The 24,550-nt window shown below is 45.8% G+C and overlaps 1 non-coding gene across 1 annotated transcript; it reads left to right on the forward strand.

Annotated features, from left to right (window-relative positions):
• Window positions 1-662: 662 nt before the first annotated feature.
• On the forward strand, window positions 663-749 carry TRNASTOP-UCA (transfer RNA opal suppressor (anticodon UCA)). The gene has a single exon. It is a non-coding gene; the product is annotated as a tRNA-Sec (tRNA).
• The last annotated feature ends 23,801 nt before the right edge of the window (window positions 750-24,550 follow it).

Below are 24,550 nucleotides of genomic sequence, written 5' to 3' on the forward strand. Positions count from 1 at the left end.
ATATGTGTGTTGGGGCATAGTCCTTGGCTCGAATTCCAGTGAACAAGCCCGACATCTTCTCGGGATTCTTTCACACTTGCTTGCACTCAGTCTTACTCATCACCTATTTTCACTCTGTCTCATTCACTACAATCACTTACTCTCAGTTGCACTTGCACTCAGGTTTACTCACTCTGACTCTCAGTCAGCCTCACTGATTCACACTGTCTCACTCATTCTGAATCTGACGATGACAGATTATGTTGAATTGCAGCACGTGGCACGCGGCATAGCCAATAAGTCTTGCTTTTGGGACATTATAATATTTAGTTATGCAGCACAATATCCTTGGTGCAACAACGTCAACTGTTGCTTGGCTATACACTTATACGGTCCCAAAGGCGAGACCTATTGGCTATGCAAATGCTTGTTTTGATCACGTTAGAAAAGCAGGCAGCAGACTGGTCTCATTTACCCAGAAACCCTTGTTCTAATTTCCACAAATTAAAGTTTATCTCCTGAACGTTTAGCTTCAAGCAGTAAAGATATTCAAACAAATTGACGTGCTAGCACTGAGAAAAGGGTGGAGAAAATGGATTACGAAACTTCATAGAACTTACCCTATTAATAAAGTGTTCTGTATTTTCCTGTTATATATAAGTCTCCACATAACTTTATAATCTACCCGGATGAACCTCAGTGGTCTGAGGTGCAGGCTTCAAACCTGTAGCTGTTTAGCGACAGAGTGGTTCAATTCCACCTTCTGGGCGGACTATTTACATAGATTTGACGTGTGTTTTGCTACAATATTCATAATTATAGCATTATTTCTGGTGACTGTTCCATGTGGCTTATAAACAGACAAACGGAATCTCACCGTTCGAACGGTAACTGCCGCAGAAGGACATAAATAGGTTGGGCTTCGCATGTGAAGCTGCCACTGATTTTCGTGTGTAGTCAGACTGATCTGTGCAATCATCCTGTGGCACACAAAGCGTGTGTGTATGTGTGTGTATCACTGCCTTTAAGGAGACAGCAATCAATGCCTAAGTACTAAGCATTTCTGGCAATATTTGGAAGCAGGATGAGGGAGATTTAGTAAAACAAATTTTGGGATTTTATTTTTCACATTGAAGTCTGAAGAGGATGCAGTTTTAGGCAGCATATGCTAAAATAAAGCAATTTTTTGCTTTAAAAAATAGGTGCTCTCCCACCAGAACCTATTGTGTTGGCATGAATAAATGAGAAAACTGCCACTGAACGTTTTCTTCACTCTAAAAGCAAGGCGTTAATACTATACCAAGAGGTATTCCTCTGTGCACTATTCGCAAAATAGCAGATTACAAGATAAAAGCAGAGTCCTCTACAACACTGCACTCTCTGCCGCCACTGATTTCTACGCCACTCTACTCTTCACCACTGCACTCTACTCTGCACCACTCTACTCTATGCTGCTCTTCTGTACTCTACCCCAATGCATGTACGCCACTACACTCTATATCTCTCCACTCTACACCAATACACTTTAAACCACTCTAATCTACGGTGCACTACTGCACTCTACAACACTGAACTCTGCGATGCTCTACTCTATGACACTGCACTCTACACCACTCTATTCTACTCTGCTCTATTCCACTGTACGCCACTAAAATCTACCCTGTTCCAATCCATGCCACTCTATTCTATGCTTCTGCACTCTACGCCACTGCACTGTACGCCACTGCACTCTATGCCACTGCATTCAAAACCAATGCACTCTACTCCATTGCACTCTACACCAATCCACTCTGCGCAATTGCACTGTACGCCACAATATTCTACTCTGCAACACTCTACACCACTGCACCCTACAACATTGCACTCTACACTACTGCACTCTACAACACTCTACTCTGCAACAATAGACTCCCTGCCACTGGACTCTATGCCATTCTAATCTACGCCACTCTACTCTGCGCCACTTCACTCTGTCACCTCACTGTTCTCTGCACCACTGTACTCTATACCTCTCTACTGCACTCTACGCCAATGCATTCTACCACCAATGCACTCTACGTCACTATAATCTACGCCATTACACTCCATGCCAATCCAATCTATGCCACTCCAATCTACTGTGCACCACTGCACTCTATGACACTGCACTCTACTCCTCTCTACTCTACATCACTCTACTCCATGTAAGTGCACGCTACGCCACTCTGCAATGCACCACTGCACTCTACACCACTCCAGTCTATGCTACTCCTCTCTACTCAACAAGACTCCACTCTACGCCACTCCACTCTATGCCACTCTACTCTGCAACACTGCAGTCAATGCCACTGCACTCTTCCCCACTGCACTCTACGAAGTACAGCTCTACACCACTCCACTGCACTGTAATCCACTCTACTCTACACCTCTGCACTCTACCCTGCACCACTCAACTCTTCCCTGCACCACCCCACTATACACCACTTCACTCTACTCTGGAACAATCTGCTCTGCGCCACTACATTCTATGCCACGGCAGTCTACGTCAATGCAAACGACAGCACTTTACTCAACACTAATGCACTCTAATACACAGTACTCAATGCTAATCTACTCTGCAGCACTGTACTTGATGCAACGTCACTTGAGGCCACTCTATTCCACTCCACTCTATAACACTACACTTTATGATACTCCACTCTGACACTGTACTCCATTAAACTGTACTCCACTCTAGGACCCTCCAGTCTACAACACTCTACCACACTCTATGCCATTCCACTCTCCTACACTACTCTACTCTATGCCACTCTACGAGAATTAACTCTGCTCTGTGCCACTCTACCCTACAATACTCAACTCCACGCTACACAACATCCTCTACATCACTCTACTCTGTTCCACACCACTCCAGGACCCTCTATGCCACTCCACAAAACTTCACTCTACCCCACTCAACTCTACTCCACTCTACACCCTTCCACTCTATGCCATTCTACTCCCTTCACGATACTCCACACCACTCAACACAACTCCACTCTATGCCACTCCATGATACTCCACGTCACTCAACTCTACGCCACTCCGCAGCTCTCTACGCCACTCCATAATACTCCATTCTACTCCACTTTATGACACTCAACTTCACGCCACTCTCCTGTACCCCCTACGTTTTGGCCATGCTGAACAGCAGTCAGGTTAGCTTACAACATGGCTTCATCATATTGGCAAAACCAATAACTTTTGCATCGGCGGGACCTATTGGCTTTGGCAATGCTTGTTGGTTCTCAACTGAGCAGGGAGTGTGTATATTTTGAGCAATCTTCGCGTTTTTAGGCTGTAATGACCATTCCTTACTGCACTGCAGCCACAATGATGTGTTGTATGTAAACAGACCTTCCGTGTCTTGTCCATTTAGTTCTGCGTTTTGATCATACCTGGTTTGTTACATTGAGCACTGCAGAACACTGTGCGGTATTACCAAGTAACAGCGTAACTTTATACATATGTAATGTAGAAAAGGTAACATTCTTGCATCTCACACTAAAGGCCTATATTTATATTGGGACTGTTTTAAAAATGAACGCAGAAAGTTAACAAATGCTGATTCCTTTGAGTAAGTTGCATATTGGTAACAGGATCACTGACACTCACCCAGTGCACACGGTTCCTTCTGTAAGCTTCACCTGGAGTTAGCCTCTGATGACAACAGGTGTGGGGTTGTTTTCTGGTTGTGGCAGGATAAGTGTAGATGGTTGTACGTACATACAGCACAAAAGATTATTCCGTAGATCCATTCCTCTGGGTAAAGGGGGCGTCAGAGAATTTGAAGTAAGCTGGAGTGCAACAAAAAAGGGCATAGGTCAGTTACCTCAAGAGGTTTTCTTTAGACTCTATCTGATCACAGAATATGTGGCAGGAAATGTGGGCAGTTTGAAGGGTAGTCTCCCAGGAGATTGTACTCATTGTTGCAAATTCTGCCTGGGACATTAACCAGTAAAGCTCCATATCGTGCAATTAAGGGGTCAAAATCCAATTACAAATAAGCACATAGGTCGGAATGGGTGGGGAGAAGACGTTCGGAGGAGACGGAATGGGGCCATCTGAGGTGGGGATGAAAAAGAGAAGGACAGAAGGCAATAAAGCTTCTCTTTTGTGTTCTACTTCTATGGTTTGGGCATTCCAAAAAATAGCTGGTCAGGGGTACACATAGTTAGCTCACCCTGCCAGAGTGTTTCAGCTAGTCAAATGCATTGGTGTGTAATGCTTTTAGATGACGCAACAGGATTTGTATATGATGTGGCAGTTTCTGAGGGATTTGGAAATCTGATCATGTTTGAGCTGCCCAGTAATCAGACGTGCTGCTCAAAGGAATGAGACTTGATCGGGGAGAGGGTGACATTAGGGAGTTCTGCGAGTAGAAATTTACGTCCACTGATGTGATTAGTGTTGAGGGCTTGTAAGGTTGAGCGGAAAGTGTGTGAGAGCAGGAGAGGTTTACTGAGCTCAGGACTCACTTTTCAATCTTAGGCGGTGTTTTGTCACCATTGACGGGGATACATTTAGTTTTAGAATTGTGGCCCAGGTTTACTGAAGGCTCGCCCCCCTTAGTGCGACGTAAAGCAATGCAAAGTGGCACACATTGGTCCCTGTCAGTGCTTGATTTGTAAAATATAAAGTGCCAGGGCCCTGACCAGGAGGCCACTGCAGCTTGCACCACCCATCGCCCTTGTCATCGCTGCCATAACAACTACTAACCATCTCTCTCGCATCTAAATGCGACAGTTCAGATTATTCCAGGTCCCCAAAGCTAAAGGAATGGCTGGGGAGGCAGGTATTAGCACTATTTTAATGTATATTGTGTTATTAAACAACCGTTGTTCTGCTCATCTCTAAATTAGATGAGCAGCGGTGGACTGTTCTAAGCATGATGTTGACAATTAGGTGCCGGTGCCGAGCACCGGAAACCAATTAAGTGCTGGTGCTTAGCACCGGAAAGCTCCGGTTCAAATTGAGCACGTCTATCCGGTGCAAAAGGTGTTTGTGTTATGTTATGTTATGTTAAAAGAAATTTGTACCGCGCACTATCACCATTGGTTTCTTGGCGCTCAAATGACCAATAGCGTGATTCAGGAGAGAGGGTTAGACATATGCAGAACGAAAGAGCAGAGTTTTTAAGAGTCTGCGAAATGAATCGTACTGAGGACAGAGGCGGAGTGAAAGTGGCAGAGAGTTCCAGGTAGAGGGAGCCTGGACTGAAAAACTCAAGCCACCGTGTTTCTTCCTGATGAATTTGGGGACCTCAAGAAGATTGAGAGAAGCTGAGCGAAGGGCCCTAGAGGGAGTGTAGCGAGTCAGGCACGAAAAGATGAACGCAGGGGCTGCATTCGAGAGGGCCTTGAAGGTGGAACATGCCAATTTGTAAGTGCAGCGCTTAGAGATGGGAAGCCAGTGCAGACTAAGAAGGAGGGGAGTAACATGCTGATATTTAGGCTGGTGGAAGATCAGACGGGCAGCTTGATTCTGAACCAGCTGAAGTCGATGAAGGAGACCGACTGAAATACCCGCATACAGCATATTGGCATAGTCAAGCCTTGAGGTAATGAGTGCGATAACAACTTGGGTCAGAGCATCTTTAGTAAGAAACCTGCTAATCTTACGGATCCGTCTGAGATGGAAAAAACAGGCTGAAGTGACCGAATTGATTTGCGGTTTCATTGAAAGATCCTCTGAAATAATTACCCCGAGGCTTTTGACTGAGCGCACGGGAGTCGGTGCGGCCCCCAAGGATGTTGGCCAGTAGGTGGAATTCCATGGATGGTTAGGGCCGCCTACCAAGACAAGCTCGGTCTTAGTAGGGTTCAGTTTTAAGTGGCTGTGATACATCCACTCAGCGATAGTCAGCATAATGGTCTGAAAATTAACACGAGAGGAGGGAGAAGGATCAATAGGAAAGATTAACTGGAGGTCGTCCGCATAATTAAAAATTGTAACTGGGGAGTTACGGAGGGAGGCTAGTAAGGGTTGAAGATACAAGTTAAAAAGAAGCGGGGATAGTGCCGAGCCTTGTGGGACCCCGCAAGGGAGGGAAACAAAAGGCGCGGACAAAGTGGAAAGATGGACGGACTGAGATCGCTGATGGAGAAAAGATCTGACCCAGTCGAGGGCCACTCCCTGGATGCCGGCATTGTGGACACGGTCGATCAAGATGGTATGATCGACCGTGTCGAACGCTGCTGAGAGATCTAATAGGACAAGGGCCTGAGATAAATTATTGTCAGCGCCCTTCCTGAGGGAGTCCAGGACTGCTACTATGACCGCCTCGGTGGAATGGAGGGGTCTGAATCCCGCTTGTTGAGGATCCAGATAAGAAGAATTCTCTATGAAAGAGCTCAAACAACGGGTAACATAGGTCTCCAAAATTTTTCCTAAGTAGGGGAGGAGAGAGATCGGTCTATAATTGCTAAGAATGGTAGGATCAGCGTTAGACTTCTTCAGGATGGGTAGGATGGCAGCTTGCTTGAAAGAAAGAGGGACCTCCCCCTTTGCAAGAGAGTTGTTTAATAGAGCAAGGGGGGGGCCCGGACAAGCAAGGAAGGCCTCTCTCAGAATCTGTGGGGGGCAGCAATCGTTAGGGGAACCTGACTTAACTTTGAGGAGGAGTGAGGTGAATTCCTGAAGGGAGATAGGTGGAAATTCCGTCAAGATGCTGGTGTTTCTGGGAGGAAGAGGAGGGGGGACAGGAGATGCTGGGTTAGGGATATTGTTCCTAATGGTTGTTATTTTCTCTATGAAATAAGAGTTGAGTGCGTTACAGAGGGTTTGGGTCGGCTGGGGCTGAGGGGTAACCCTGTCCGGCAAAGAAAGCTCATTTACTATCGAAAAGATGTCTTTCGATTTGTTGTTAGAGACCAAGATTAATTGGGAAAAGTATGCCGTCTTGGCTGCTAAGATCGCTTGTTTATAGGTTTTTAGAGCCCCAATATAAACAAGTTTTAACTGGGGGTCATAGTGGAGACGCCAACGACGTTCAGCTTGCCGCAAGGCAAGTTTATCTGCTTTAAGTTGGTCAGTATACCATCGTTGCGCGTCATGGGGGCGCTTAGTTTTTATCTTATTTAGCGCGGCTACTTTGTCACTAGCCTGGCGTATCCATTCTTCAAAGTTAGCTGCCTGAGCCTCAAGAGAGGTCAGAGATATGGGAGCAGAAGAGGCGAGGATGTCATGGAATTCGGACAGGTTAGCACTTTTCCAGTTACGGGCCATGAGATTCTTGATGCGGGGGGGAGGACACGGAATGTGCAGATGAAGATAGAACGAGATGAAAAAGTGGTCCGACCAGGGACAAGGGGAGACTAAAGGGGACGAGATATCAAGATCCGATGTCCAGACTTGATCAAGAATATGACCCTTAAAGTGAGTGGGGGTGTGAATGTGTTGAGAAAGGTTCATGCCTTTCAAAAGGTCGGAAAACTCGACCGATAGTTGACTTTCATGAGCATCTGAAGGCCAGTAGTTAAAATCGCCGATCACCACAAGGTTAGCGTGGTCTATAGCTAGTTGGGCGATGGAGTCGCTAAAGAGTTTGGGGAAAAGAGGCATATAGTCAGGCGGTCGATATACAAGAACACAAACGAAAGATGATTTAGAGGAAATAAATTTCAGGACCAGGAGATCTGACTTGGGGATCGAAATTGCCGTAACCTCGGAGAAGGTGTGCGTCGAGCGGATGATAGCCGCCACTCCACCACCAGACTTCCCCGCAGGCCGGTTAGTGTGTATGATATAGTAACCGGAAGGGATAGCTGCCAGAATATCCGGAGCTGAATCTTCAGTGATCCAGGTTTCTGCTAAAAGAAGGATATCTATGTTGCTTTGATGCAGCAATTGGAAAATCTCAAGCTGATGGCGAATGAGGGAGCGGGTATTGAGATAGTAGATCAGCAGAGAGGCAGAAATCTGTGATGGCAAAGGAGAAGAGTCATACACAGAGTCCTGTGCCGAGGGGTCAGAGGAGATGAGTATGCCACATGCTAGGGCCGCTCTGACAGCACGGGCAGGGATAGGACCTGAGGATCGTAATCTCATAAGCTCGGTAGAGGAATAAGAATAGAATTGGGCATTACGGCAGGGCCCTGGGCCTGATCGGCCGCGGACGGGCGCAGACGGGCTTGACTTGTGCGCGACTTCGGCGCGAAGTCGGCGCTCCCGCTGCGCTCGTCCGCTGCGCTTCCTCCACACTGCCATTAAGTACCTGAGGCGAGGGAACACTAGACCGCTAACCTGCAAAGATGGCGTGCAGGGCGGAAGTGGTGTCGCGAGCAGGGAGTAGGAATCCTCGAGCTGACCCTCCGCACAAACGGCACAAAGCCGGGACGGAACGGGGTCACGAGGGAGTGCAAGCAGGTAAGAACAAAGTGCAATACAGTATTTAAAAACGAAGCTTATTTTTAAGCATAATCCTTAAAATCATTCAAGCTGTATGATTCAATAGGCATAGACAGCGTTCGCATCAGCATGCCACACGCAGCCTCAATCGCCGCGTTTGGTCAGTGAACTGAGCTGTTATGAAGATTAAATACCCTTCACGCTCGGCAGCACTAGACCGCTAACCTGCAAAGATGGCGTGCAGGGCGGAAGTGGTGTCGCGAGCAGGGAGTAGGAATCCTCGAGCTGACCCTCCGCACAAACGGCACAAAGCCGGGACGGAACGGGGTCACGAGGGAGTGCAAGCAGGTAAGAACAAAGTGCAATACAGTATTTAAAAACGAAGCTTATTTTTAAGCATAATCCTTAAAATCATTCAAGCTGTATGATTCAATAGGCATAGACAGCGTTCGCATCAGCATGCCACACGCAGCCTCAATCGCCGCGTTTGGTCAGTGAACTGAGCTGTTATGAAGATTAAATACCCTTCACGCTCGGCAGCACTAGACCGCTAACCTGCAAAGATGGCGTGCAGGGTGGAAGTGGTGTCGCGAGCAGGGAGTAGGAATCCTCGAGCTGACCCTCCGCACAAACGGCACAAAGCCGGGACGGAACGGGGTCACGAGGGAGTGCAAGCAGGTAAGAACAAAGTGCAATACAGTATTTAAAAACGAAGCTTATTTTTAAGCATAATCCTTAAAATCATTCAAGCTGTATGATTCAATAGGCATAGACAGCGTTCGCATCAGCATGCCACACGCAGCCTCAATCGCCGCGTTTGGTCCGAGAGGTACACTTTCCACAGCACAAAAAACACTGTGCACTGCTTTGCTTCAAGGCAGTGTTACTCTGCAAGCAGAGACGTTTTAATGCATGGGCAAAGTGGGCTCTGGCCCAGGACCCCAGCCTTTCAGGGGGCCCCATGACAGAGTCAGCTCCATTCTCCAGAGTTTTGCCCTAATGACCTTGAATATTTCTTAAACAGATTGTTTTAAATACTGTTTTCCTTTAATTATTTTTTTTATGTACCTTATTTGTGAGTCTAGTATAGCCATTTTGCAGAGAAATGTTGTTTGTTTCATGCAATATACATTAAAAAGTTTCTTTTAGATCAAAACAAGGCCTTACATATAAGAAATGGGAGGGCGTTACAAAGATTATTTGCAGTAATATTGCTGAGCTGCTGCTGTGTTACAATATTGAAAACACACATAACTATACCTGAATATTGGATGTAAACACATTTAGAGCCTTATTTATGAGAAGTGATGCATGGCTGTGTGAAAACAGGGATGCGTCACTTCTTAGTGCACCCTCCTTGCTACATGATGGATGCGTCATATTTACTGTATGACGCATCATGTCGCATCATGTTACAGATATGTCAGTATTTCTGACGTATCTGTAGGCGCAAAAGTGATGCATTGCTGGGGTGTGTCTGAAAATAGACGCAACTCCAGCAATGTGTCCTTTCACATGGGGCTTGCCTACGTCAGTCTTACGCCTGCTGAGAGGCAGGTGTAAGATATTGACGCAATAGCGTCCTAGAAGTGGCGCACTGAGTTCTCATAGATTTTAATGCTCCACTTCTACAAGGCTTTTTGCGGGGCAACACCCACCCTGCATACATTATACCTGGTGCAGGTATAATGTGGTGCAGGAGTTTCAAAGTGATGCATCAGCCTAGATGTGTCACTTTGCAAATATGGAGCAACATGGCACATTTTTTACGCTGCTGGTGCGTCACAAAAAGTGACGCACTTGCGGCATAAAAGTGAAGCAAGGCCTCATAAATAAGGCCCTTAGAATTTGAACGAGTGTTCCTTTGCACTATCAGGGACCTAATGAAATGAAATAGTGTATTTAATAAAGTGCGCAACTACTCAGACTAGAGTGTCCTGGCGCGTGACAGCAGGAGGAAAACATGCGTAAAAGACCCATCAGTTAGTAAAATCCAGGTTTTTAAGTTCTTCCTGAAAGAGAGTAGGTCTGTGGTTAGTCTCAGAGACTCAGGGAGGCTATATTCCACAATTTTGCGCCTAGAAAGCCGAGGGATCTGCCTCCAGTGCGGGCACAGCATTTTTTAGGCACGAGGGCTAGGTTGGCATTGGAAGATCTTAGGGGTCTAGCTGTTGTATAGCGATTAACGCGCTTATTTAGGTAGACAGCTCCTAAGCCGTGGAAAGCTTTAAAGAAGATGGTCATCGCTTTGAAGTCGATCCGTTCTTTAATGTGGAGCCAGTGTAGAGACTTGAGAATAGGGGTCATACTAGATCTGGGTTTAGGTCTCAGGATGGCTCTGGCCGCCGTGTTTTGTACCACTTGTAGGCGCTGAATAAGGGATTTGGGAAGACCAAGGTACAAGCTGCTGACATAGTCAAGCTTTGATGTCACCAGAGCCTGCATCACGATCTTTCTGCTCTCAAGCAGCAACAGTGGCAGGAATATTTTTTGCATCCGGAGTATGCCAAAGCAAGCGCCAGTTAGATTTTGGATTTGAAAGCGCATGGAGATTGTCTTTTCTATGACAATTCCTAAGTTTTTTACTTTCTCCGTTTCCGCGGGTGGGGATGGCAGATCTTTTGGCCACCAAGAGCTTCAGTCAGAAGTTTCTGGATTACCAAAGAAAACAACTTCACTTTTGTCAGGATTGCTCTTCAGCTGATTGATCTTAAGCCAGTTAAAAACCTTTGTGAGGCAAGACCTAATCATTGCCCCGTCAAAGTTGGTTCCTTTTTCACACGTAAAAATCAGCTGAGTGTCATCAGCATAGGAAACAATTTTGGCGCCCTCTTCCTCTACTAGAAATGCAAGGGGGGATAGATATAGATTAAAAAGGGTAGGACTAAGAATGGAGCCCTGAGGGACACCTACATTCATGGCTGGAACCGGGGATGAGAAAGGGGGAGCCAGATGTGCTGAGATCCATTTGCCAAGAAGGATGACATCCATGTTAAGGCTCCTGGATGTTAGCAAGTCTCTTCAGGAGCCTCTCAATTGGGACCGTATTGAAGGCCGCCGACAGATCGAACAGTATCTGAACAGCCTTGCCTCCCTGGTCTAGCTTACCCTTGAGATATTGAGTCAATTCCAGCAGAGCGGACTCCGTACTGTAGTTAGCCCTAAAACCGGAATGGGACACATGAAGGAGCTTTCCATCTTCAATGTGTTTTTGGAGGGCATTGTTTACATGCTTCTCTAATACTTTGGAGAGGGCCAAAAGAAGGGAGATTGGCCTGTAGTTGGCAGGGTCCGTCGGTTTGGTGTTAGCCTTTTTATCAGTGGAAGAATCTTAGCATTCTTCCATAATTTCGGCATGTTGCCTGAGGAGAGGGTAGCATTAAAGAGCTGGTTTACAGTGGGGTTTATGGTGGAAACTAATAGGTTCAGGATATTCGCTGGACATGGATCGGTAGGAGAGTCAGACTTAATGCTTTGGAGAAGGGTCAGTGACTCTTCAAGCTGAAACTCAGGGAAAGCTAGTAAAGATGGAGGATCCAAGAGGTGAAATTTGCTACTAGAACTAAGGTAGAAGGTCAGTTCTTCCTCTGAGATGTTAGTGAAGGCTTGTTCGATCACGGGGATCTTTTTGTGGAAGAATTGAGCTATTTCCTTAGACCATTTTTGCGTGCATGGCCCTTCCTTTGTGCCAGCTTTCGGGGCGTTAAAGGATTTAACTATGCTAAAGATTACCTTACTCTTATTTTGGGCATTTTCTATCTTGGTTTGAAACAAGTTTTTCTTGGCTGCCTTCACGAGAATCTAATGAGCTTTTAAGTTGTCTTTATACACCTTCCTGTCCACAGGTAGATAGGATTTATGCCATTTACGTTCCATTTTTCTACAATTTCTTTTGCTAGATCTGAGGGAATCGTTAAACCATGGAGCTGGTGGGGGCGAACTCCTTAAGGAGCAGGAAACAACCGGTACAGGTGCATCAATGTTAGTTCGGAGCCATGAATCTATTGAGAGGGAGTCCGAGTCGGGGCAGCCAGACAGCTCCAGTGAGGAACAACCGAGGGCGTCTGCTAACATCGGGATGGATATTTTATGGAACGTCCTGTAATTAGGGACCCTCTTCCCTGCGTTAGCCCGAGGGGCTGTGGCAGAGTTGGGAATGACGAATTTTAATAGGAGGTGGTCAGACCAGATAATGGGAAGAGGTAGGTTTACTGATATGTCAAAGTTGTGAAAGATTTGGCTAGGGTATGGCCCTTCTCATGGGTGGCCGAAGAAATAGATGGAAATGTGTTGCAGGCCTGCAGCGTCTCCAACAAGGAAATTGGTTGAGGGTCTTTTCCATTGTCCATATGTATATTGAAATCTCCCAGAATAAGGCAGTTGTTGTATTTTAAGGCCAGGGAGGTGGTGACTGTATTAAGCGTAGTAATAACATTTCCAATTGCACTGGGTGGTCTGTAAATTAGAAAAACAGCTATGCTATGAGGGGGGAAGAAGGTACAATCGAAGTCTAAGGACTCTGTGCCCTCAATGTTTTCCATTGGGATGGGAGAGCAGTCTAGTAATTGATTAAAATTATGGCGACACCGCCCTCTTCCCACTCGGTCGGTCCCTCCTAAGGATTTTATAACCCGTAGGGATGGCCGAGGTGATAGTAGGGTTGGAGGCTTCAGACAGCCAGGTCTTAGTGAGAAATAAAAGATCAGGCTGTTCGTCTAAAAGTAGACCATAAATGTGTGGTTCATGCTTTTGCATAGAGCGACAATCTAAAAGGGTGGCCTTTAAGTCCTTTGTTTTCTTATTGTTTTTACACTTATTGTTGCATGGGAGGATCTTGGGTGTGGGTTTCCTGGGATGGAGGAGAGACCAGTTGCACTTCTTGCATCGAAAGTCTACCTCCAAGCTCGGATCAGCCGCTGTACACTGACATAATGGTTGCCGCCTAAAGCTAAGCAATGTTTCCCTATTGTAATATAGTGGAAGAAACTCACCGGAGGGGAACTGGGCAGCATGGCCGGTGCCAGACGCCTCCGGGCGCAGACGGGCTTGCCTTTGGTGCGCCTTCGACGCGCCCACTGCGAGCATCCTTTTGCACCAGGAATATATAGACTAATGCCTATGATGCAAACTGGATCGCTAACGCAGCTGAGGAAGTGGAAACTACGTGGGTGGAAGTGAGGAGCCTTATAGTAGCCACAGCCCTCCGCACAATCGGCGAATCAGCCGAGGCGGACCAGGACTGGAGGAAAAACTAGATGCGAATCGTAGTAGCTGAGGAGGTGAGTAGGCAAGCAGAATCAAGTAAAGTGCAAGTGCTCGTAGGTAGGAGAAATTGTTAAAAAGCACAGAGTAATTCAGCCACACATATACATTTTAAAAAGTATTAAAAAAACTACGAGCAGGGCAGGAAACACTAATTCCTACTGCTGTCAGCTACACGCGTTCATTTATATCGGGAATATATAGGCTAATGCCTATGATGCAAACAGGATTGCTAACGCCGCTGAGGAAGCGGAAACTGTGTGGGAAACAGGGGCTCAAATTGGATCATAAATTCAAAGCTGTTCTGAACAGGGGCCCCCAAAATATGTTTGGCCCAGGGCCCCCAAAATCCTTAAGATGTCCCTGTCTGCAAGATCAGTGCAAACGCCATCTTGTTTTGGCACAAAACCTGATTTACCTTAGTATAATACCTACTTTTTTCTTATATTGTTTATTTATTTATTAAGTGAGCCAATCGGTGTTTAAAACACAAATGTACATAGGCCAGCGGGGCATTACAGTTTAGCATCTCAATAAAAGAAAACAATTATTTACTTGAAAAGCAATGGCAAGCCCCCAGCCCAGATATGCACTGGATGTCAATGTCTATCAAGAGCCTTCAGACCACACTGCAGATCTGGGGAGCGAACAGTAAAGTGAGGTGGGGGTATTGCGGAGACAGTCGGGGAGATAAAGGTTTAGTGGAATGAGGAATGGGTAGGTTCTGCTGTGTCAGAATGGATGTCATTCCAAAGGGGCGAGACAATTTTAGAGACGTTGAAGACATCGGAGACCTTGGCGTTGCCTGATCGCTCATCCTACTCCCATTGCAGTGACCAGCGAGTCAGCCTGTGGCTATTTGGGCAGATAAGAAAGGAAGACAATGGGAGCCCCTATACTGATGCGTCATGTAGATTCGAGGAGAGGTCCCCAAACATTGGAGAAGACTGCGAGATTGTTGTTAGGTTTGCATGTGATCTGCTCGTTTTTGACCACTCTGTGGAGCTCAATTAGCCATTCTGAGAAGTTGAGGTTGGAGGCTGTTGCCAGTGTCATAAGATGCAGATTTGTTGCTACTGTAAGTGATGTGGCCTGCCAATGATGCATGTCATGATGCATAAGTCAGTGGTGGTGTGGATGCAACTAGGGAAGGGGTTACCAGAAAGGAGGTAATGCTTGCTTGAAGCTGGTAAAAACAAAGGAAAACATTAATCTCTTAAAATAATGACACACTGCATGGCTGCAGGTCACAGCAGACGAAATGGGTGGGAACCTTCTGAGTTTGTCTATGCCTGTGAATTTGTACAAGAAGGATTTGCGTCCAATATCGATCCAATCAGTGCTTAATTTGAGCCTGTGGTTTCCTCTGCTCAGCACCAGCACTCAATTGTCAACACCTGCACTTATGACAGTCTGCCACATGATGGAGCTGTTTGTCTAATTTAGAGATGAACACAACAGTTGTTTACTAATTAAATATACATAGCAAATTACCAACACCTGCCTCCCAAGCTATTATAGCTTTTTGGGCCTGTAATAGTCTGAATCGTCAGACCTGTAGGAGTGCGATGGTTAGGTGTTGTATTGAAACTGTCATCGGCAGTGCTGGCATGGGCAATAGCTGGTACAAGATGCAGTGGTCACCTGAGGAGGGCCCTGGCAATTATGTTTTTTTTAACACATTAAGCACTGGATCCAATCCTTGACAGCACACACTCACGTCTGCACCATGGTATGGAGCTGTGTATCACACAATGCAGCCTTGTTTGATTGCCAGCACAGGGGATGGATGACACCTTTGAATCTTTTAAATGAAACCGACAATCTATGTAGGTATATTCAAGGTATAAGTGGGCTGGGTCTCCCCGGCAGTTTTTTCAAGGGGGCCTCGAAACTGGTCTCTATCGGGCTCTGTTTCGTGTCCTGGCACAGGCGGTCCGTTTTTTTCAGAACCGCAGTGACAGCAGGCACATCGATGTGCGCATGCTCACACTGCTTACCTCTCACTAGTGGAAAAGTTATGGCATGACATCATGCCAGGTGAGGGTTGTAGGGGAAGGGAAATCCTTTAAGGAGAGTCATGTTCTCTCTGGATTTCCCTTCACTTTTTTAAACTCAGGAGCAGCAACATTGTCGTGGTGTCATTGGGGCTTTAAGTGGAAGCTTTTTCAATGTTATATACAAGCCATAGTTGCAGCTTATTCATCTTATGCAACTAACAACCATTGACAAAGCCAATAGTCTTGACTTGTTGTAGGTATGATGTTACTTGTATCCTATATCTGGACGTAATTACAGAAACAGTAAAATACTAGTTGGGCGGCACACTATGCTAAGCGCAAATTTTTAGCTTATATGTTTCTAAGCTACACCCTTAATTACATTGGCCACGCGCCTTTGAGAGCCCCCCCCCCCCCCCGAGTTTTTTCATCCCACTTAAACACCTGGGTATGTTGCTGCGCTTCGTTCTCTCTACGGCAAAGCAAAACAGCAAATTTAGATGCTGTGATGCACTGCATGAAAATCAAGACAGCTTATCTGGTGTGGGATGCTGGATGCAAAGGCTGCCATAAGTTATAGTTGAGTTTCTTTGGTTGTGAGGACGTAGGGGCTCCATGTACACATTAAAAAGCATTGGAGTGATGATGGTGGAACCAGTGGCGTAAAGAAACTTGAGGTTGCCCCCCTGCAGAGTAAAGGGAGGGGCCCCCTTCATACTCAGTCAAGAGGTCTCAGGCCAGGGTACCCTTCTGAGGGCCCCTCCTGGAGCTCAAACCCCGCGGGGGCTGCGGGGATATTGTTACGCCACTGGGTGGAACATACTTAAGGACGGACGTCACTTAGGCGTCATCAGCGGTGGCATTGGCTGCTACCTGTGTGCTCCCGCTTGCAACCAATGGTCTCCCGTTAGAGCCGAGGCCCAGGGTCTTCTTTATTATTATCTCCTTCAAACATCCTGAACGTTGTACGATTTTGAAGATAATAGTAAGCAAACAGAAAGCGGTAATTCTTTTGTGGCAGGTGGGCTTTTAATTAACGTACCGAACACCGGGCATTCTTTGTACGTAAATGGGAAGCAAACACATAATGGCTCTTGGTTGTTTGCCAGCATTCAGCTGGGACAGTACTGGCACAGTGCACTGAAGTTCAAGACCATGCCACCGTGTTGGGCAAAATAGAATTTAAAGTGCGACTAAGAGTACGTCATCACGTGCAGCCTGCTGCTGAAATGATGTATTTCTTCAGTTAAAATCTCTTCTTGTCCAAAGTGATGTGTGTTGTCTAATAGTTGAATATCTTTTTTGTAAACAGCTTTAAACAGTTAGAAGATTTTTTTCGATGTTTCCCTCTCATCTGTCCCTTAATATTTCTAAAGTAAATTACATTGACATAATTTATAGTTACTCATACAGTTACTACAACCTTTTCCATCTGGGGAAATGTTATGTTTTGCCGCACCAAAAAGCAGGGGACCGAAAACAGGAACGGAAGATTCAAAATGTTAAAGTAATATACTTACAAAAGACCTATTTTAGTGAATTTATATACCCTCTATCTGGGTTAAACGTCTCATTTTAAATGGGGGTCAAGTACAGTTTGCAGAGTGGGCGCACCGCCGTAAACCGCTGGTGCTCTCACCCTTCCAAGCCCACAGCTCCTCGGCTCTGCCATCGGAAAGCGCTGGCCAGAGGGCTCGTCTGCCACGCGGCCTCAAGGTAACACTGACAGTTCCACTCTATTTAAGGCGGAACAATTGACACTAGATTTTGCTGCCAGGTGATCGTCAGGCCTCGCGTGGCAACGCTGGCCCGGGAAGTCGTTCAATGGGCCCTAGAACGGAGAGAAACCTCCCTGTGCGCGTGCGCCAGGGTCAGAGGGGCCACAATGGACATCCATTGAGGGAACAAAGACCTCGCAGTATTGCGGCAGTTTTCTACCAGGAAGGTGGAGGCCATGACCTGACCTGGGGGCCTGTTCGTCATACTATATGGACTAATTTTGTTTATTGAACATTCATAAAACTCGTACAAAACTGTCCCCTACAAGCCGGAGGCTGGTTGGTAGGAAACAATAAACAAGCACTGGCAAGGCCAATAGATCTCTGCAATGACCCAGCTTCCAGCTTTTGGCGTCGTCAATGTCAATGTGTTTTAGCTGTATGTTTCGGAGGATGTGGATGTGTTATCTGTGTTTGTGTTCAAATGTGTGTGTTATTTTGAGGCGTTGCCTGTGGCAGTGTGTCATGTGTGCATGTTTATGTGTGTTTGCACACACACACATGTGGTTGTGTGATATAGCAGTGCTAGTGCACCATTGGGTGTTATTGGGCTGCATGTGCTGTGTGTCTTGTGAGATCCGAGGCTCACTCAGGGATTGGCCACCGGATAGGAACATCCCAGTTTTACATTTTTTTATTTATTGCTTCTATAAAGAATACAATCACAACCACTGTTACAGGGTTAGCCAAGAGTGGATAAATAGTCGTTTACACATTGGTGTCTATATAGCTAGCCCCTATTGTTTGTTTTTTGAGAGTGAAAGAGATGTAAGAGGGAAAGGACAGACAAATTAGTGGTGAAACCGAAGAGGAATAGGACAGACGAGAGAGATACAGTCCCTGTACATCACATTTGTATCAGCTCTATATACTGCATTACAACTGACGGTGGACATTACATTTGCAACAGCTATACATACTGTGTTGTCTCTGACACCCTTTCAAGATGTTTTAAGTCCGCTTGCAGGGCCACAGGTGGAATGTTAGGGAGCAAAGTTTTGGGCGAGGGTCGATATGTTGTTTGTGGATACCAGCTGTTTATGGGGGTTCATACAAGTCAAGGTAAGTGTCTAGAGCTTCCCACATCCCTCTCGAGGACGCTTTCCAGGGTGAGACCTGGAGCGCGATATTGTCTGCTCCTCTGAGATGCGTGACCCAGTTGATCCATCCTTTGTAGCTGGTTTTGCCTGTGTCCTGCCAGATGGTTAGGACCATTTTCATGGCTGCTGTCAGTAAAAGGTCCATTAGATCCTTGTCTTGTTCAGTTCTCAAGTTTGTGCGCATGAATGCTGAGGTGAGGGTAGAGAATTCCGTTGGTAGTTTGCATTTAAACACATCATTAATGAAATCAAATATTTTCCCCCAGAATCCCTAGAGTGCTGGGCATTGGAAGATAAGGTGTGCTAGGTCCACCTTCTCTTTGTTACAGTTCCAGCAGAGTGAGTCTTCCCTGAGACCTAGTGAATGTAGTCTTGCTGGGGTCCAGAATGCCTTATGAAGCAGCCAAAATTTAGTTTGTGCCAGTACTGGGGTAATCTTAGTACACAAGGTCGAGGACCACAGAGTAGTCCATTCCTGTTCGTTGAGAGGTGTGCTAGATTGTTTATCTCAATAGGCTATTGTTTTTCCGTTAAGTTTATTGGTTTTGGGGCGTTAGAGTTTGTAGAGCTGCGAGACTTGATGTCCTAGTTTGTTAATGTTTGAGACATAATGGAAGATTGAGGGTTGGGGGGTATTTAGTTTCCTCTTTGATAAGGCCGCTCTTATTTTCAGAAATGTATAAAGTTCGATGTCTTTAAGGTGGTGTCTTGCTTTGAGGTCTGAGAAGGTAATGGGGTATTCCCCGTTTTTGAGTTGGTGCGGGTAGTAAATACCTTCCTCTATCCATGTATCGAAGGTAAAGCTTTTCCCATTGTATTTAAACTTGCTATTAGCCCAAAGTGATTCTAATCTAGACCCTTTGATGCTAACCTCCATCTTTCTGTCTACTTTTAGAAGCGCCATTTTTGAAGATAGGTTTGGATGAGTGTGGATATGGGTTAGCTGTTAGGAGGGCCAGTGGACACAGATTGTTCAGGATGACCTTCTCTACCTGAAGCCATATTGGTATGTAATCAGTCGCTGGGGAGACCCAGTATGATCCCTGATTCGGGGCTGACCTGGCAGACGGGGCATATGAAATACTTAGGCATATATTTCGGAAGCGACCTAATGAACACTCTACACTACAATGAGAAGACACTAATAGAAAAAATTAAGAAACTTTTGGACTCCTGGTCCCCAAAATTCATAACGTGGTGGGGTAGAGTCCAGACTATCAAAATGATGATCACCCCAATGATTAACTACCTGATAAGCATGCTCCCACTCCTACTCACAGACAATTTCCATCGGAAAGTCGATATCTTGCTCACTAAATTCCTATGGTGCTGAAATAAGGCGAGGATAAGCATTAAGAAACTGAGATTGGAGAAATCCCAAGGAGGGGTAAATCTAGCAGGCTTTAGACTGTTCCAACTTGCCTTTCTATCAAAACAGGGATCATACTGGGTCTCCCCAGCGACTGATTACACCCCAGTTTTTTTAAAGGTATCTGCTACAACCCCAGCTATCTGCTCATGGCTTGCTTTCAACCCTTCCTTTGGCATCTGCTTCATGCTGTGCGCGTTGATAATCAGGAGAAATGAGCAGCATTACTTCTTAATTTGGGATGGAATCTAGAAGCAAGGTACAAGTGCGGAGGCATTGACTGCATGGCCGCTGCAAGCACAAGTGCATCATACACAGGCTCAGCTTTAGGGGATGGGATCAACTACACACACAAACCTGTCTCAAACATCGGGTCGCACATTTGTACATTTATGTTTGGTGAGCTGAAGTCTGCAATTTTGTATAGTTCAAAGGTGAGGTGATTGTTACTACATACAATATATCCGCCCTCTAAGATCCCCTTTTCTCCCCAGTTTATTTCTCTCGTCAGCAGCCCTTAACCGTGCTGGCCTCTGACCCCTTTAACATATTGGCAGGGAGCGTTATGTATGAGAAAAATAGGCAAATTGTGTTCGCATTGCCTCAGAATTAAAACCACAGAGGAAGTTTTACAAGTGCGTTTTTCTGCCTGTTTTCTAGTAGATTCCCACCGTAAAAACGCAAATACAATAAACCCCTTTTCCAGTAGATTCCCACCAAACAAAACGCAAATACAATAAACCCATTTTTGAAGGTTGATATAATAAAACCTCCATAGAATGTCGGGTTTCCCTCCCCTCCCAGCACACACCTGATTACCCCATAAATGCACTAACTGGTTTCCTCTCAAATGGTTCACTTAGGTAAAAGCTTGCAGGAAACTGTCAGCTGTAGAGCACAAGCTCAAATTCTTTCAAGACCAGCTCAACCCTTACATTTTTACGAAGACGGTATAACAGAAGTTTATTTCAAGTGTTTACTGCAACAGCTCTCGACTATTTTGGGAATGTACAAACCATGACACCCAGTATAATTCTTTTTCCTCACATAGTCAAAGTGTGGAAAGCAAGGTCGAAGGAAGGTAAAAATCACAAGGGAGTACAGCTGTGAGAAAAAGTCAGACGTTTGCAAACTTTGAAAGAATAGTATATTTCTGCTTAATTAAATCGCATGCCGTGACCCGCTAGAAAATAGACTTAAAAAAAAAAATTGTATCTACGTGACAGCTGCATGCAGAACACTATTCCGTGGCGTCACATAGGCATTGCTATTTATAAGCTGAAAGGTAATCATTTTAACTGGCCTCGGAATGAGGCAGAGCAAACTCAGCCAGACTGGAAGCAAACCTGTGACCACCAGACTGCATAAGCGTCTGAAACATGTGCATTAACCAACTAATCTATCTTGCACATTAGCGCCATATTCTAACAGGTGAGCAGGGGCTGAAGCAGGCAACGGAAGTGCAGATGCTTGGCAGTACTGAACGGCTGTTGTTTCTTGCGAGGTGACCTTGCAGTGCCCCAAAAGAGGCGCAGCCAGTCCTGGGCGGCTGGTGTCCCGAGATGGGTCCTACGCGAGCTCAGACACGTTCCACCCCTTAAACTCGATGAACGTGTGGGCACACAGTCAGCATGTTAGCACCCTCATTTAATTCTCCAGGGTGCTCTATGAGGAGGGCTTGAATAGGACAAAAGTGGTCAGTGTGCATTTCCATTCCAAGCATGTTTTCCTGCAGAATTATTATCTCTTGGCTATTATAGCGCTTGTATAGTGCCTTGTACCTTTAAGGAGATAGAGCACTCCCAGTCAGTGGGGACGCTGCGCAGCACGTTGAGCTGAGTCGGAAAATGGTGGCGTCTCTTTAAATCGGAAGATGGCGGCAGGTTCTTTAAATCAGGGGCAGTCAGAATGTCCTTACCAGCCACAATAGTGCAGGATCAAAGTGCCTAACCAGGCTTGCACGGCACAGCTGATCCAGTGCCGTGTGGGACGGGACGGTGTCCTAGCCAGGGGAACAGGGGCTGGTGAAAGCCGTGGTCAACACCAGAACAAATCACTGGTTACGGTACAGCATAGCAGTGCAGGTCACAAAGGTGGACCGCAGCAAGCAATGAACGTCGGGCCGGAAGATGCAATGCGTGCCATATAGCGCTCTTACAGAGAAGTCACGTTCGGGCTGGAGATTTCTGCTGCCTCGAGATCTGTTTATAGAGAAGGAGAGCGCTCTTAAAGGAATAAAAAAAGGAGTCCTGAAACAATGCCTTGCAATGGCTACTGTGTATGTATAAAAGTAGTTGGGTGAATCACTTGGGGAGGGCTAAACAGCGGAAGAGGCATGACGTGTGCATGCCCTTGACAAATGGGGAGAACAAAAAAAGGAACGGCGATGGTGCCAGCAAATGGGAAGCCTATGGGTGGGCTGAAGCCCACAATAGTAGGTACAGCATGTCTCGGTTCCAGACAGCGCAAGTGTGCCCTCTAGAGCCGAGCCCTAAAAAAGACACAAGGTAAATCTACCTGCATCACCCACTCCCTCCCCTTTCACTCATCAATACAGAATGCATGTCTGTCCTTTTAACCCCAAACCACTCTCAGATTGATCAGGTTTTACAGCTTGGTACCTTCTTTGTGTTCTTCCCAGCCAGTGCATTAAACCTATGTATAGCTGGCCGAGCCAACAAATTAACAGGGAGAGCTGAGCCATGGGTCTGGCTTGGCTTCTAGAGCCTGTGCATGAGCCGAGCCCTGAAAATATTTGCAATGTAAATTATACAACAAATCACGTAAAAGTTGATAAATTCTCTTCAAAATTAAAAAAAATATATTTCTTTAGCATCTGGAAGCTTTGTCATTAATACATCACATTATAGTACTGCACTGAGAAGTACCTATTAAAAATGATCATCTTTAACCATCCACCATTAGTGAACTAAGAGACAAAAAAGTTGTCATGTAAACGCTGTATGTGGCCCAGATTATTACAGAGCCATATTAGAGTGTATTAAATGAAACACAATTGGTCTAGTATTCTGAGCTGACATATTTGAAAGTGCTTTCATACGTGAAAATGGAGTAAAGGAGTTTTGCTGAAATAAAACATTTGCCTAATATCACACAATTTAAGAAAGTATGCCTCAATTTATCCAGGTATTCTGAATTAACTTTTTAAAAATCAGCAACTAAATGGGTATCGGTTTGTCTTTTTATCTTGACACTTTGTTTTACCTCTATGTACATTTTTCTGCATTTTTAAGTAGTTCGAACTCGATCTGAAGATATTGGAGTGCTTTACGTGAGCACCAGTTACATTAAAGGAGGTCACATGTTTAGGTCTCAGCTAGACAGCACATGCACTGTCTCTTTGAGACATACTGTTTTTAATCAGTAGTCTTATTACCAGCCCGTAGCTTATAATTGGTAAGCTTCAGCGTCACTTTCATTAGCTTTATGTGAGCACCAGTTACATTAAAGGAAGTCATATGTTTTGGTCTCGGCTAGATAGCGCATGCACTGTCTCTTTGAGACATGTATTTCATCGGTGGGCTTATTGCCTGCCCATAGCTTACCATTGGTAAGCTTCAGCGTCGCTCTCATTTGTCACAGCATGCGGTTGTCAAATCCTCTTCTTGTGTTTGTCCCTTCCATACAGCATGCACCAAGTACTTCTCTCCTTCCACCGATCCCTTTTTAGGTTTTGCGTGGCTTTGCAGCACAAAGCGCTGCTCGCCTCGGCGAGATTTATTGTCAACGAGGAGTTTCAGTAGAGGGCTTGAAGCTCCGCCCCTCATTTCCATTGGCTGGCGTCACCATTTATGCTAAAAGGTGGCCTGCCATTGGAAATGAGCTGTTGGAGTTGCCTCCCTTTCGCCTTTTGGTCCAGCCCATCTGGACTGGATCTCCTGCTTCACGGCTGTCGTGAAGCAGTTTCTTATCTCAAGGAGGCGTGTTGTATAAACAGGCCCTGAGATCCAGTCCGGATGGGCCGTCTCAAAAGGAGACAGGGCACCGCATGTTTATTTTTGCATCGCGCTTTCACTTTAAAGTGAAAGCGCGATGCAAAAATAAACAGCGGGAATGGTGAGCGCTTGTCTTGTAATGACTCTAAGCATAGCTCCCCCTCCATCGTTTGACCGGTTAGCTCCGAGGCTAGGGTCTTGCTGCGCCGTTATCAAGAATGTATACGCACATCGAAATACGGCAAATAACTGAAGAGAATGCATGTTGACGATGTCACATGTTGTTCAAGTGTTTCCGTAAAGAACGTTCCTTTTCCCTTAATCTTGTGTTTTGTCATGCTTTCAGCCTGAGCACCGTTCCCTTTCTACTGTGCCTCCTCGTGGAAGGCACTGCTAAGCCTAACTCGCAGTCTCCGGTAAACACACATCACGATTCAGTTACAACCCACAGTGGTTAGCAAGAGCCTATGATGGCGCCGCTCGCCCCTACGTTTTCTCACTCTCTTTTACTTCCAGTTGCGCTCCCTCCCAGCTCTCTCTTTCTGAGAGTAACTTCCGGTTAGCTCGATGTTCTAATTTCTACCACAAAGTACTTCCGGAGCCGGCTGCTCTTTTACCCTGCCTAGTCCAAGTGACTGCACTAATACCAGGCTCGGCGGAAGATTGCCAGCTCTTTGCCGCTTGCAAACTAAGAATGTCGGACTCCTGCGCTCAGGCGGTGGATCAGCAGGAGCTGGCA

This window comes from Triturus cristatus, chromosome 7, assembly GCF_964204655.1.
Source record: "Triturus cristatus chromosome 7, aTriCri1.1, whole genome shotgun sequence".
NCBI classification, from domain to species: Eukaryota; Metazoa; Chordata; class Amphibia; order Caudata; family Salamandridae; genus Triturus; species Triturus cristatus.